Below are 13292 nucleotides of genomic sequence, written 5' to 3'. Positions count from 1 at the left end.
CCCAAATATGGAAACACAAATCTTGTTTTAATTATGCATTGTACTGCTGGGACGGAAGGACTTCTGCATATCACAGGTGGTCCGTGGTCCACAACTTGATAGCTGATACAACATTACAACAGAAGCTTTTGAATTTTTATTTAAATATATTACAAGGCTGAGCAGGAATTCAAGAAAGGCCAGTACAGCTGGCTTTTAATGCTTTTAAGAATGTCCTTTCATTTGAGGTCTGCCTCTCTCACCCTTAAGCTATCCTCAGCTTCACAAAGATTCATTCAGTGACATGGTCTAACAGATGACTGAGCTAAGTAGTGGCTGATGGAACCAACATAAAAAGTATCAATATAATTACTGACTCCAGGTTTTTAACATGCTTTAGATTTGCCAGAACCTGAAGATTCCAGTTTCTTTTCCCCAGGGTAAGACTGATAGGAAAGAAAACGTTCTTGAGATTGAGGCTTCTCTTTAAGTTACTACCATAAAATCATTCACCACAGGAATTCAGGCTTTTCTTTCCCACCCTTCAGTGCCTCAAGCAAGAGCTTCATAAAACTAAGATGCAAGTGTCGCTAGAAGTAAGTTTTGGTCTCTGAATGGAAAGTTTCATTTAATTGTTTTACTCTGACACTTTGTGGCAATGGTGAATGATCTTTAACTTTTTTCTACCCAGAATACAAGAAAACCCCTTCTGAAAATCACTTTTTTCTACCCAGAATACAAGAAAAACTGCTTTATCAAAGTACTTATGGGGTGAATCTCAGACATGATGAGCCCCTTCAGTGACCACTCAAAACATCTCAAACTCAGGCCACTACTGTTGAAGGGAAAAACATCTGGCACCTAACTAAGATACAGCCGAAGAAATATATTTGCTGGCCTATATAACTTTTTAAAAGGGCAAGGATAAAAAAGAAGAGCTATATTAGGTAGCTTCCATAAAAGAAGGATCTCTGGATTCTCTGTTAATTGTGATTTTTCTCTATTGAAAGTTAATTTCTTGCCTGGGAAAAATACCATATTTTCTTACATACTACACGCACACCTTTTTTACAAAAAAACCCCAGCAGCTGGAAATTGGAGTGCATACTGCATGTGCAAAATACGGTAAGAGCAGTTTTGTTTTGTTTTTGCTTACAAAAGTGAAAGTAAAGTCTGCAAGCACTCCACAAGGAGCAGAGATGCTGCTACTCACTTATTTACTGCAAGAAAAAAATATTTCCCCCCTGCATTCTGTCTTTCAAAAACAAGGTCATTCATTCCTGCCCAGGGCAGGGGGGTCAGACTTGATGATCTACTTAAGTCCCTTCTGACCCTACATCTATGAAACTATCTGTAAGGTCCATATCTTATTCTGAAATCCAGCAGATATGAGGAAAATCCTGTATTTCCCATAAATAAAATCCATCCCTACAACCTCATCATCTTAACAGAAGAACCTGAACACCCCGCACTGCTTGCACAGTTCTCCTACTATAAGAAGAATAATATTTCATGCTGAAATTTTAACATTTTATAAGCTACATACAGTAGTTTTGGAGGCCCACAAGAAAAAATGCAACAAAACTGGGCATCACGAAATGGTACAGACTAGAGACAATGGACCACCTCCAGAGTTGCCAGGCAATACAAACTGAATACCATGGTTGGTGTTAGTTTGACCTCCCACTAACTTTTTGTCTAGACAAGCTATTTGGATTCAGATGCATGCATAACGTTGGCTAGAAGAGAAGTTATTGTCGGAAAGTTTCATAAAGCTAGGAAACAATTTTCACACTTGTTAAAAGTGATCACTGAAAGAGTACTTTGCTATGTCCTCTTTTCAGCACAGGGTGCACCACGGAATTTCCAGTTGATACATCTATAAACTTCACCTAGACACAAAAATCGGATAGGTAGCCGAAACAATGAGTAATAAAAGAGAGAAAGCAACAAGTAATGTTTGTCATTAAAAGCAAATCCTTAAATCTAATATCATTAAATCTTTAAAAATAAGACCGTTTAGTCTTGGGACTAAACATGGTCTCGGGAGAGAAGGTCAGTATCCCTCCGCGCTTGTCTCAAAAGCCACCTTCACAATATCCATGTATATTATGCCAGCTTTTCTGTTCACCTCCATTCAATCTCCAGCATCATTCAGTCCCTCCCAGGACTCCTGCAAAACTCAATCATACCCCACACCACCACAATTTTCAGAGGCAATACTGAAGTGACTAACTTAAGGAATAATTGGAAAAAAACAGTTTGAAAGAAAGCTACTGACACTGCTGACTACTTCAAGTCTCTGGAATAATCTATGGCAGGGGTGTCAACCATATGACCCATGAGCCATACCTACTTGCAACCAGCCAAGGCCCTGCCACAGAGCCTGAGCCCTTCGGACATGACAATCAGTGGCAGGAGGACAAACAAGGGCTGGCACAGCCTCTGTCATGCTCCAACCACAAAGTGACCCCAGCTACTGGGTCCACTACCACCCAGAGATAGAGCTGTTGTTGCTGTGTGCTCGGTGCGCAAGCCAGAGCTGCCACCAGGGCATGACATGTGGGCAGAAGCAGCTCCAGCTCTGGCACGGTATATGAAACATGCAGCAGGAGCTGGAGCTACTGCTGAGTGCACTGGGCAGGAGCCTAAGTGGCCATCACCTGCACCAGGCTGCCACCACCACAAGAGCCATCCCATGCCATGGGGGAATCTAGCCCACCAGGAGTCCTGCAGGCCACATCTGGCGTGGGGCAGAAGGCAAGTCTGACACTCCTGATCTATGGACACATGAGAGCTGATAAAAGTCTCTCCTACCTACCCCACCCCCTCTTAAAAAAAAGGGATCTAATAGGCCACTTCATCTAGCTAGGAAAGGGCTCATGGAGCTGATAACTCCTAATCCTTCACTGTTATTTACAATTTAGCAGAGGCAAAGCTACAAAGATCTACCAGTCAGTTATTCTGGCAAAGTCTGAGGATTTTTAAAACCTTGAACATTTCTTAAAAAGACTTGCAGAAGTAGCAAGTCAGGACTCCTGATCTTGCAAAACATGTATGCACATGGGCAACTTTATTTACAATGGTACTATTTACAACTGTAGGCATTTGCAGGATCAGGGCATAAACCAGCAACAATGAATTGATCTGATGGTCACCGGATTATGTATTTCAAACAATTTAGGAATCTGCTAGTTAGCCAAGCTAAGGTACAATTTATGTTTTTGTCAGAACAAGAAGACCTCACAGACATGCCAACACCAACATAGTGTTGTCATTATTGTACAAGTACAAACATACCTCTTCATAGGAATGTAGGAATGAAAGAGACCTCACAAGATCTAGTTCAGCCCTCTGCTCAAGGAAGGATCATCCATGACTAAACCATCCCAGCCAAATGTCTGTCTAACCTGCTCTTGAAGACTCCCAGAGATGGAGATTCCACATTTTCCCTAGCTAGTCTGTACCAATGCTTGACCACCCTTATAGGTCAGAAAGATCTCCTCCTCTCCAACCTAAATTTCCTCCTAGTCTTGTCCCCTACAGCCAGAAGCCCATCACCATCCTCTTTATCAAGGGTTCACAACATACAGACAGTGGGCTGGATCTGGCCTGTAGAGCCGCTGGATCCAGCCTGTGGAGGCTGTGGGGCCAGGCCATGAGCAGCTGTGCTAGAGGAGACGAGGCGACAGTGCTGGAAGTTTGCAGATGCCTGGAAGCAGCACTGGCATCACAGCCAGGGAGTAAGGGGTTGGGAGAAGTGGTGGTCACAGGCACAGCTCCCATCTGCCTGGATCTGGTGCAGGCACTGGCAAAACCCCCTACTCCTCAAGGCCAGGCAGTCAGCACTGGACTGGAGCCAGGCTGTGGCCTGTACAAGTTTGCTGGCCCCTGCTCTTTATAATCACCATTCAGGTATTTGAAGACCATTCAGTAGGTCCCCTTCAGCTTTCTCTTTTCCAGACTAACCTTAGTTCTTTCGGTCTTCACTCCTAAGTCTTGTTTCTGAGGCCCCTAATAATTTTTGTTGCTTTCCACTGGACTCTCTCCAATCCGTCAGTATTTTTCTTGGAGTGTGGGCCCAGAACTGGACACAGTACTGCTGGTGAGGCCTCAGCAGTGCCAAACAGAGCAGAAGAATCACTTCCCTTGATTTGCAAGCAACACTCCTGTTGCTACAACCAAATAAGCCAGTGGTGCTCAATATCTCGAAATGTTTTCTAGGCTGTCCATGTATTGCATGAGCAGTGAAAAATACAATGCAGATCAATAATAACTTTCTAAATCTATTTCAATTCCCGGATAGCATATATAAGCAAAATAACTGCAGTACTTGTAGCTAGTGGAAGAGAGTATTACCAGTAGATTTCTTTTAAAAATAAACAATTACCATTGAAATACATATCTCTACATTAATGAGAACACTTCTTTGGTCATTTGATATCAAAAGCATTTCTTTAGAAAACTTAAGTTGCCCTGACAACACTCCCTTTGGTATTTAATCTCTTACAACAAAACTGAAATCTAAGGCCTTGATCTTGCCAGGTCACATGCGCATGTGTGTGCATGTGGGAGCTTGCAGGATCAGGGCCCAAAGTAAAGGAAAAAAATGCTCCAAATCTTCACAAAGGACCAACATTTAAGTCTACCTGACACATCTGCAACTTAACTTTCCAAACACACACGCACACACAAAACAAACACTTCTTTTCTGGCTTCTAACAGCATGATGGACTTAAAACTAAGGAGTTTATGGAAAGTTTGGAAATATTAAATAAAAAAAAAACAAACAACCCACATAGACAGGAAACAGCCTATGCTGGAACCCACCACTGTGCTGGCTCATTAGTTACTGTATTTGCAGAACATTGGCAAGAGGTTTCTATTAATCTGCTTTCTTGCAACAGAGGGATGGTACTTTTCTTACTCAAAGAGAGAGAAAGCAGGCAGAAGGGAAAGAAACATCTTATTCCTTTTGGCAATAAGGCAGCCAATCATAGAACAATTATTCTCTACGATATCGAAAGGATAAAAGTCATCATGTACATATTTCTGTTAAAAAAATATTAGAAATAAGGAAGGAGGTACATAGCTAGTATTTCAGTCTGTGGTCTATAACGCTCCAAGAGTGAAAAGGACACCACCCTCCCCTACAGCAAGTCTATCCAATAGCTGTCCTTAAAATAAGCTAGCTAAATAGAATACAAGCACTCAGAGAAAGTGAGGGACTAACGGCACTCTAGACAGAAGTCCGATTTACCAAGCACAATGCAGACAGCAGCACTAGAGGCTTTGCTACCTTCTGGAGATTCAAGCCTGGCTCAGTCCCATGCCCTTTTATTCCTGAAAGCTTCTGCAGAATTAAGACTGCCAGTAACAACAGTGTGAACATCTGCCTTGACAATCACAGGATTGGAAGGGACCTCCAGGGCCATCTAGTCCAGCCCCTTGCAGAGATGCTGGATTTGTTGTTCTAAGAGGTGGGCCAAGACACTCCCTCCATTCATTCTGGATGGCAGCAGTTGTCAAGATCTACTGACCTAGGCTGTATTCAGCTGATTACAGAAGAGATTAGAGATGCCAGAGGGCCTTACAAGCTACCCAAAGCAGCTTCCCCAGGAGTTGAGTTGAGGAATGCTTAGAAGCCCACTGGCTCTGCCAAATTCGGCAGATGAGTGGCAGCTGCAACCCTTAAGAGAGGGCTGGTGGCACCCCTTAACCACTGCGCCTCTGGTAAGCTTTAGGAACTCCAGAAATACCTTAGCTACAGAAACACTTTCCTTTGGGCATCTCAGGGGTGCTGGGTGTAGCCATGTTGGTGTAAGGACACAGGCAGATGAAGTTCTTTGGGTAAATCTGATCTCTTTTATTAGACCAACTAAACAGTTGGAATTTTTTTCTTCAACTATCTAGTTCAGGGAGCCCTCCAGTCCTTACCTCCTTTTGGCTCATTCTTTAATACTGAATTAAAGATATTACCATAAAAAAGTGCCAGAGAGCAATTTTGATACTTTTGGAACATACCATCACCCGAGGCTCAGAAATCAGGTTTTGAAGCAAAAAGCACCCACATAAGTTTTTCCCTTACATTTTTTCCCCTTCACCCTGCTGAACTGCCCCAGCCCCAGCCAGGGCACACAACCCAGAAACAGACCAGAGCGCCGAGGGGAGGCAACGTGGTGGGCCCTGAGGACGGGCACAAGGGGCCCCACTTCCTGGGATGCTCCGATGCCCGTCGGACGGGACAGGGACTTAACAGGATTTTCAAGTGCCCGGGACAGGGACTTAACAGGATTTTCAAGTGCCCGGGCAGGTTAGTCACTTCCTTTCCACTGCAGTTGATGGAAATTAATGTAACACCCAAACTGCTGGAGTGTTTTTGGAAACCACACCAGGCCCCGAACCGCACGTACACAGCACCTGTGCGGAGCTCGACACCGGCTCTGTGCGCCTCCCCCGGCCCTCAGGGGCAAGGAGCAGCAGCAGACCGGGCTGCAGGGGACCGGGGATCTTTGCCAAACTTTGCACCTTGGCCCCTGGTGCCCCGTGACAAGCCGCCCCCCCGCTCCGTGCCTCAGTTCCCCCGTCTGTAAAATGGGGATAAGGGCGCCGGCCTCCTTGGTAGACCCCTCGGGGACGGCTCCCTGCCGGGCCGGGCCGCCGGCGAGCGGCTGACACAGGCACCGCCCTCCAGCGCGGCCCGCGAGCCCCGGCTCCGCCACGTGCCAGGGGCAGGGGCAGGGACAGGGCCCGGCCGGGGGGCCGCAGCTGACCCGCCCGCCGCTTACCTGAGGGCATGTCCGCCACTCCCGGCTCCTGCTCGCGCCGCTGCTGCCTCCCGCTTCACCTGCAGCCGCCGGCTCCTCCCCCCGCGCCGGCGCCGGCGCCGCCCCCGGCTCCGGCCCGTCCTCGCAGCGCCGGGGCGACGCCGCCTCCGGGGCCGGCTTGGGCCGCTGTGCCCGGCGCGGCGCTACGCGCGGCCGCTCGGGCTCAGGCCGAGCTCCTGGGGGCCCGCCGGGGCCGGGTGTGGGCGATGTAGGCCGCGCCCGCCCCGCTTTGTGCTCCCCGGCCCGGGGGTGGCCGGGGGCTCTGCCTGGGCCGGGCCCGCGCGGCTGCTGGGGGTCTCGTTGCTCGGCTCGGGGTCAGACCGGTGGCCGGACTCGGGCCAGGGTGGATTTGTAACCCTGCGGCCAGATGGGGCTGGGTGGGCGGCTGAGTCCGTGTTGGCAGCATGTGGCAGAAGCAGGGCGCTGGCGGCGCGGTTCTCCTGCTTGACCGCTGTGAGGGCTGAAGGCCCTCTTGGGTTGATCCTGCTGCCGGCAGGGGTTGGACTAGATGAGCTCTGGAGGTCTCTTCCAGCTCAAACTCTCTGTGGTTCTGGAGCTACTGTCAACTCGGACACAACACGAGACAGAGCACCCAAACCTGCCAGGGGTAAAGCAGGGAAACCACGGCAGACGATGCCCTGCTTCTGTCAATGGTTCACGGATTTCATGGACATTGGGGCTGGAAGGGATCTCGGAAGATCATCCAGTCCAGCCCCAAAATATTAATATTTGTTAATAGATGCTGGAGAAATCGCAGGTAGAGGGCCGTGCCCTCCCCTCCAGAGGAGGGTAAACACCCCCACAGTCCGTACCAGTCCGACCATGGGGTAAATTTTTTCTGACCCCAAATCTGGCAATCGTTATGATGCTGAGCAGAGGGGCAAGACCCTCTAACCAGGCTTAGGTCCCAGCAGAGTACTGACACACCCCATTCAACAAGCCACAAGAATAGGTCTTTTTTTTTCCCCCACCAAAAGCAGAAAAATAGGGTTTTATTTCCTTTTGAAGCCTCTCCCCCTTCCTCCTTCAGTTACTTTTTTCTATTGGCAAAGTAGAAGACCCCAGATGCCATGTTGGTAAATGAAATGGGGGCAGCAGCGGCTTCTGCTGGAAAAAATTTCTGCCGGTTTTCAGTAGGAAAAAAAACTCCAGAACGCACTTGTGGTAAAAAGCGTAGGTAAGTGCAAAGTGCTGACATTACTAATCATTGCTTCTCCCTTGAATTTCATTGATCTTTGTAATAAGAATGGTAATGGAAAAAAAACAGCACAACACAGTCATATCTAAAGCATGAATCTACATTGTACTGCAAATGGATTCAGATTGGGAGAAGAGCTGATTTCTTTGCTCAGATAATACGCTCATTGAGTTTGGACGCCATTAATGTTTATCTCTTTGGGTTGGTTCTGTGGTCAGAAAATATGCTGTTATATGCTGATACTTCCTACAAATACCATTTGTTGGTATTGCTCTTCCTCTTCCATGTAAACACAAAGCATGATATATCGAAGAGGATCACTCTCTTAAAGACTAAGAGCTAACTACTGTCCTGGTTTACAGCTGAACAACTGAAACTTAAGTTTAAACTCAAAAGAGATTGGCAGAAGTTGGGAAATGTACACATTAAGGAGAAAACTGAATTATGCTCTTAGGCTTTGTTAGGCGATATCATGAGCATAATGCTGTTTACATCCAGGTGTCTATGGAGAACAATATATAAATAAAATTGTTGCTCATGAAAATAAAGGAGTAATTGCATTGGTAAGAGCCAGGATTATGCAGGTACTTTTCTGTCGTGCTTTGCTGTAACATTCTCCTGACCCAAAGCACTTCAGCTGCAAACTGCACCAGCGATCCTTGTTCCGGGCCTCTTCTGAGCAGAGAGCCAGCTGTGCACAACTGTAGGCTGTTTTATAACATGGACAAGCCCCACTTAACAGACGTGGAGTGCCAGCTGGCAAACCCTCAGCGTGCTGAGCTTCCACAGATTTCAGTTTGAGTTCTGTGTGAGAAGCACTTATCAGATCGGGCTTTTGCTTTCATCTAGATTTGAATGTCTCTGGAGGTGTATGGCTGGTGCGCCAAAGGCATTCAACTACAGACTAAGTAAATTAGGGCACAGATATTTATACTTTCTTTTTCCAAAGAAAAAGAAAGAGAAAGAATATAGGCATTCAAGCAAAAGAAGCTTAAAGGGTATAGGTGAAAATGCTTGTTTATATCACTTTCAAACATTAACTGCTTTCTTGTATTCCAAGGCTGTTTATGGCTTATATCCATCTGCTTATCATCTTTCATTCACTAGCAGGATATTACAGTAATTCTCATCTCTGGTCAGCTAGTGATGCCAGCCTTTGTTGTCCACTTGTTATATTTTCAAACAAGTACCTCTGTGTTTTCCCCCTATGCTGATCCTCATGCTTATGAGGAGGACTTCTAATCATCCACGTGGACTTCTAATCATCCACGGCTACTTTTGTCCTCCTTCAGACAAGTTCTCTCTCCTTTCCTTTGACATGAGGCCTACAAAAAAGCCCCACAGCAGCTCAGCAGTTGGTGTATGGAGAAGACTGCCTATCAAGGTGGCTAGAATTGTCTCATTGTTTTTTTCTGCCCAGGCAGCTGTTCTGCATCCACCAGCTCTTTCATGTCCTATACTTGGATTGTGAACTGGTCAAGGCAGGGACTGCTTTTGTACAGTCCTAGTCTAAAAGGGTCTTGGTCTATGATTACAGATCCTGTGCGCAAATAATAAATAGTACCAACAAATGCATTTGGTAAGGTTAGTAGCATTTGCATTGTCTTACACCTTAGGAGAAGTGTTTTACAAACATCTTATTCTTACATCATCTGTGGGAAATCCAAAATAGAGAAATACAGGTTTTGCTCCTGCAGCATCACTTGAGTGCTGACCTGAAAGTTTATGTAGCTTAAGGGTAATGTTGTCCAAAGTACCTAAATGAGGCTAGGCATGCAAGGCACTCTAGCATTTCTGAGCATAAGTATTTCTGAAGCAGAAAACTATCACCATGCGGTGGCACTGCATCATTTTGTAAACATGGGATGACCAGCAATGGCTGCAGAACTTCCACATGATAAAGCACACCTTTATGGGCATGTGGTGACTGCCCAAACCCTTCAGCACTACAGTACACGATTGAGTGTCATGGGGCCCTTACCTCATTAGTAGGGAGCCTGGGTGTCTTAGGGTCTGTTCTCACCCTTACATTTACCACCCCCACCTAGCAACCTTCATTCTCCACCCCCACCCTGGCCAGTGTGGGCTTGGCCCTTCCTGTTTGTTTCCCTGGATTGACACTTCCCCTGCCCTTTCTCAATTCCCCTCTGTCTCTCTGCCTCTACAACTATACACACACGCTACTTCACTTTGCCTTTATCATGGGGTCTGAGTTGGTGGGCTTCCAGGTACTGCCACAGTTTTCAGGCAGGCTGAGGATGTGAAACAAGGTAGCCAACAGAGCTGCCACAATCCAGGTGCTGACAAAGCTGGATGACCCAAGGAGTGGAAGTGAAGGGGCAGGTGACCCACAGCCTGCTACATAAGCCCAAGCGTTAGACCAGAAAGGGGCAGTCTGGCTGAGGAAGCTGCTGGAGGGAGAGCCTTCCCTGGGAGGCACAAGGACAGATGCACACGCTGTGGCAAGGGGGACTTGGAAAGAAGCCCGAACAAAAATAAGCCGCAGACCTAAATACCCTGTGCGTTTTTCTGTTTCGTTTTCTTTCTACTTGGAGCTTGCCATATAGAGTGAGCTGAACCCCTGTGGGACATTGCTGTGCCTGGAGATTGGCATTGGCATTTTGGGGCTCTTCATCTTGTTCCCTGGAGAACCAGATCATGGCTGGGGGGAGGTGGAGGCCACTGAAAGGGATGAATGGGGACACGCTGAACTTGAAGCTCAGTCAAGTGGGCAGACTATAAGGATTGGATATGATCTGGAATCACTAATGTATGATGTAGATATCACCCACAAAGTGTGACCCAAAGCTGAGCTAAGAGATGGCAGCCCTGAACCGTGGGTCCTAAAGTAAAAGTGGGACAGGGCCAGGAAACTCCAGATCAAGCAAAGGGTTGTTACTTTGCAGCATGCCTTACCCTCCAGGCAGCCTTCCCTATTAAGTTTGCATCAAGATGTAGCAGAGAGAATACTAAAAGGGAAGAGAGGTCAGAGGGTACAAACACAACTGGAGAGCCTCTAAAGTTGGGAGCCCCATAGCAACATCTGTGGGGTGCCTACAGGAAGCCCATACCAGTACAGAAGCAAGTTACTACATATTGCTATCAGAAGTTGGCTATGCCAGACTGCTGTAGGTCCATGGCTAACAAATGTGGTGTTGGCAAGCTAACTGTCAGGCTGCTTGTAACAGGAGTTCACAGTGCCATTGTTTAAATTATTTCCCTCCAGATTATAGGCACGTGGAATAATAGCTGCCTTTTGGAATATGGGGTTTCCAAACTGTTCTCGTTTTCCAGGAATTGGAGGACTACATAGGACTCATGCATTGTACCAGTGTGGGGAAGTAGTGGCAAAAGGACGTGACACCGGGGTTCTGAGCACTTCTGGCATTTACATGTTTGGACAAACTATGACCATACTTTGCCTGACTGATAGGGTGCAGGCATCCACCATTATTTTGGGGTGTCCATCCATCCTTTACTGTCATGACTTTTTAAGTTTTATCAGGATGTGAAAAAACTCAGTTACATTCTTAGTAGGTGCAGATTGGTGGGTTAGACATTTCAAAGGCTGATTCATGCAACTGGAAACCATCCCATAAGCAATGCCAGCTCAGGGTCAGGGAAGCAAAGGAAATTACAGGCATCTCTTTACTCACATCCTGGTCATGCATAATAATGTTGTGCAGAAGTGAATTGTAAAAGCATCTACTGCTTGCTGGATTCATGTGTTACTGTAGGACATCTTATATTGATAGGTAAGGGATTTTAAAAGAACCTGCTGTGCATTTCCCATAGCTCCTGGGGTGAAAGCACTGCTAATCTTTGTAAGGTATATTGTACTTGATTACAGTAATTGTATGGGCCTCATTTGGCTGAGGGCTGAATAAAAAATCAGTTTAAACCCAAGTTTGTGTGATTGCTAGTTTGGGGGCTATATGGTGCTACATAATTAACTTCTGTCGATTGCTTACTGTTTACTGAAACTACAAGAAAACCTTCAAAATGGTTGCATTTGGTTTCCTTACAAGTAAGGAGACAAGTGCTCAATGAAAGCAGAGCTTCATTTAGTTTGGTTACAGTAATAGAAAAAAGAATAATGGTCTCAAACTTACTGAGTGGTAACAGTAACTAACTATTTTTTTTTAAGCAAATAAGGTACAACCTGGAAAACTAAAGCACAGACCAAAATAACCAAGGGCAAACCAAAACCTGCAAAGAACTGCAGGCTGCATCTGTGGTAGTAATATAAACTATGTGACGTGCCCCTCTTATTCTTTTTCCTCTGCTCTGTAGGGTGTGAAGCAGGGGTGGGCAATTATTTCTGCCAGAGGGCCGCTTACTGACTTTTGGCAAGCCATCAAGGGCTGCATGACAGCTAGGGGCAGATAAATATTAATTTTCTAAACTTTTTAGGGGCCCTGTGGGCCAAATAGAATGGCCTGGCAGGCCGCATGTGGCCCATGGGCTGCATTTTGCCTGCCCCTGGTGTGGAGCTATAAGAAGGTCAAGTACATGGAAACCATTTGTCCCTGTAATTGCTTGAACTATCCAACTCCCAGTGAACCACTAACAATTCCAGCTCTTGGATAATCTCCAGGGTGTAGTAATGCAACAGAGAGGTTGAAAGAGATGGGGCTATGGGGGTTCTTTGCACTTGAGGTAACTTAGAGTGTAGCTTGTGTTTCAAGCTACACTCTAAGCTTCAACCTGTTGCTGCATGAGGAGTTGTGCCTGTGGTGGAAACTCCAGAGGGGCATGTCCCCACAGGGAACCTTGTACAAGGACCTAGAAAAGCATAAAAACCATGCCAGAGCCTGGATCTGCACAGGAACAATAAACTATTCTGCTGACCTACCTGTGTGCTGTAAAAACATGGCTTGGCAAAGGCTAGCTGGAACTCTTGAAGCCCACAGGGTGCTACACTACTGTCCAGAATTCCTTGTTCCTGTATTTTCTGCTGCTTCTGCATACCTTCCACTCCAGTCTTTACTCCCCTGAATGTCCAGGCATCTTGCAGCATAGACATATCCTTAGGGATTTTAAAGATATTTAGGCACCTAAAGATGCAGGTCGGGCTCTAACGAGATTTACTATAGCTTGAAAATCTCATTTAGTAACTTTAGGCACCTAAAGTACCTTTAAAAATCTGGTGCTAAGCCAGATTTGAAAAGGAGATGTAGCTTCTTAAGATAACATGTTCAGAAGCACCTTACGTGATTTGCTGAAGAGATGCAGCAAAACAATGTCAGAGTCAGAATTAGTAGGTAAGAGTTCCTAAATCTCAGGCT

The 13292-nt window shown here is 46.1% G+C and overlaps 1 protein-coding gene across 3 annotated transcripts in view; it reads right to left on the bottom strand.

Moving 5' to 3' along the window:
- The window catches only part of SH3BP2 (SH3 domain binding protein 2), a 112042-nt gene that overhangs the window by 48251 nt on the left and 50499 nt on the right, over window positions 1-13292 (bottom strand). The window contains exon 1 of one of the 3 annotated variants that reach the window (XM_090035447.1): window positions 6768-6847. The exons of 1 other annotated variant lie outside the window; for it this stretch is intronic. The gene's annotated coding sequence lies outside the window, so the exon portion shown is untranslated. Of the gene's footprint in view, window positions 1-6767; window positions 6848-13292 lie in introns of those variants that run through there. One more of the 3 variants, XM_090035445.1, reaches the window with a different exon arrangement.

The sequence above is a fragment of the Crocodylus siamensis genome, chromosome 2 (assembly GCF_052110815.1).
Source record: "Crocodylus siamensis isolate JL-2025a chromosome 2, ASM5211081v1, whole genome shotgun sequence".
NCBI lineage: Eukaryota > Metazoa > Chordata > Crocodylia > Crocodylidae > Crocodylus > Crocodylus siamensis.
The sequence above is the reverse complement of the archived record's forward strand: the minus strand, read 5'-3'. Positions and strand labels throughout refer to the sequence as shown.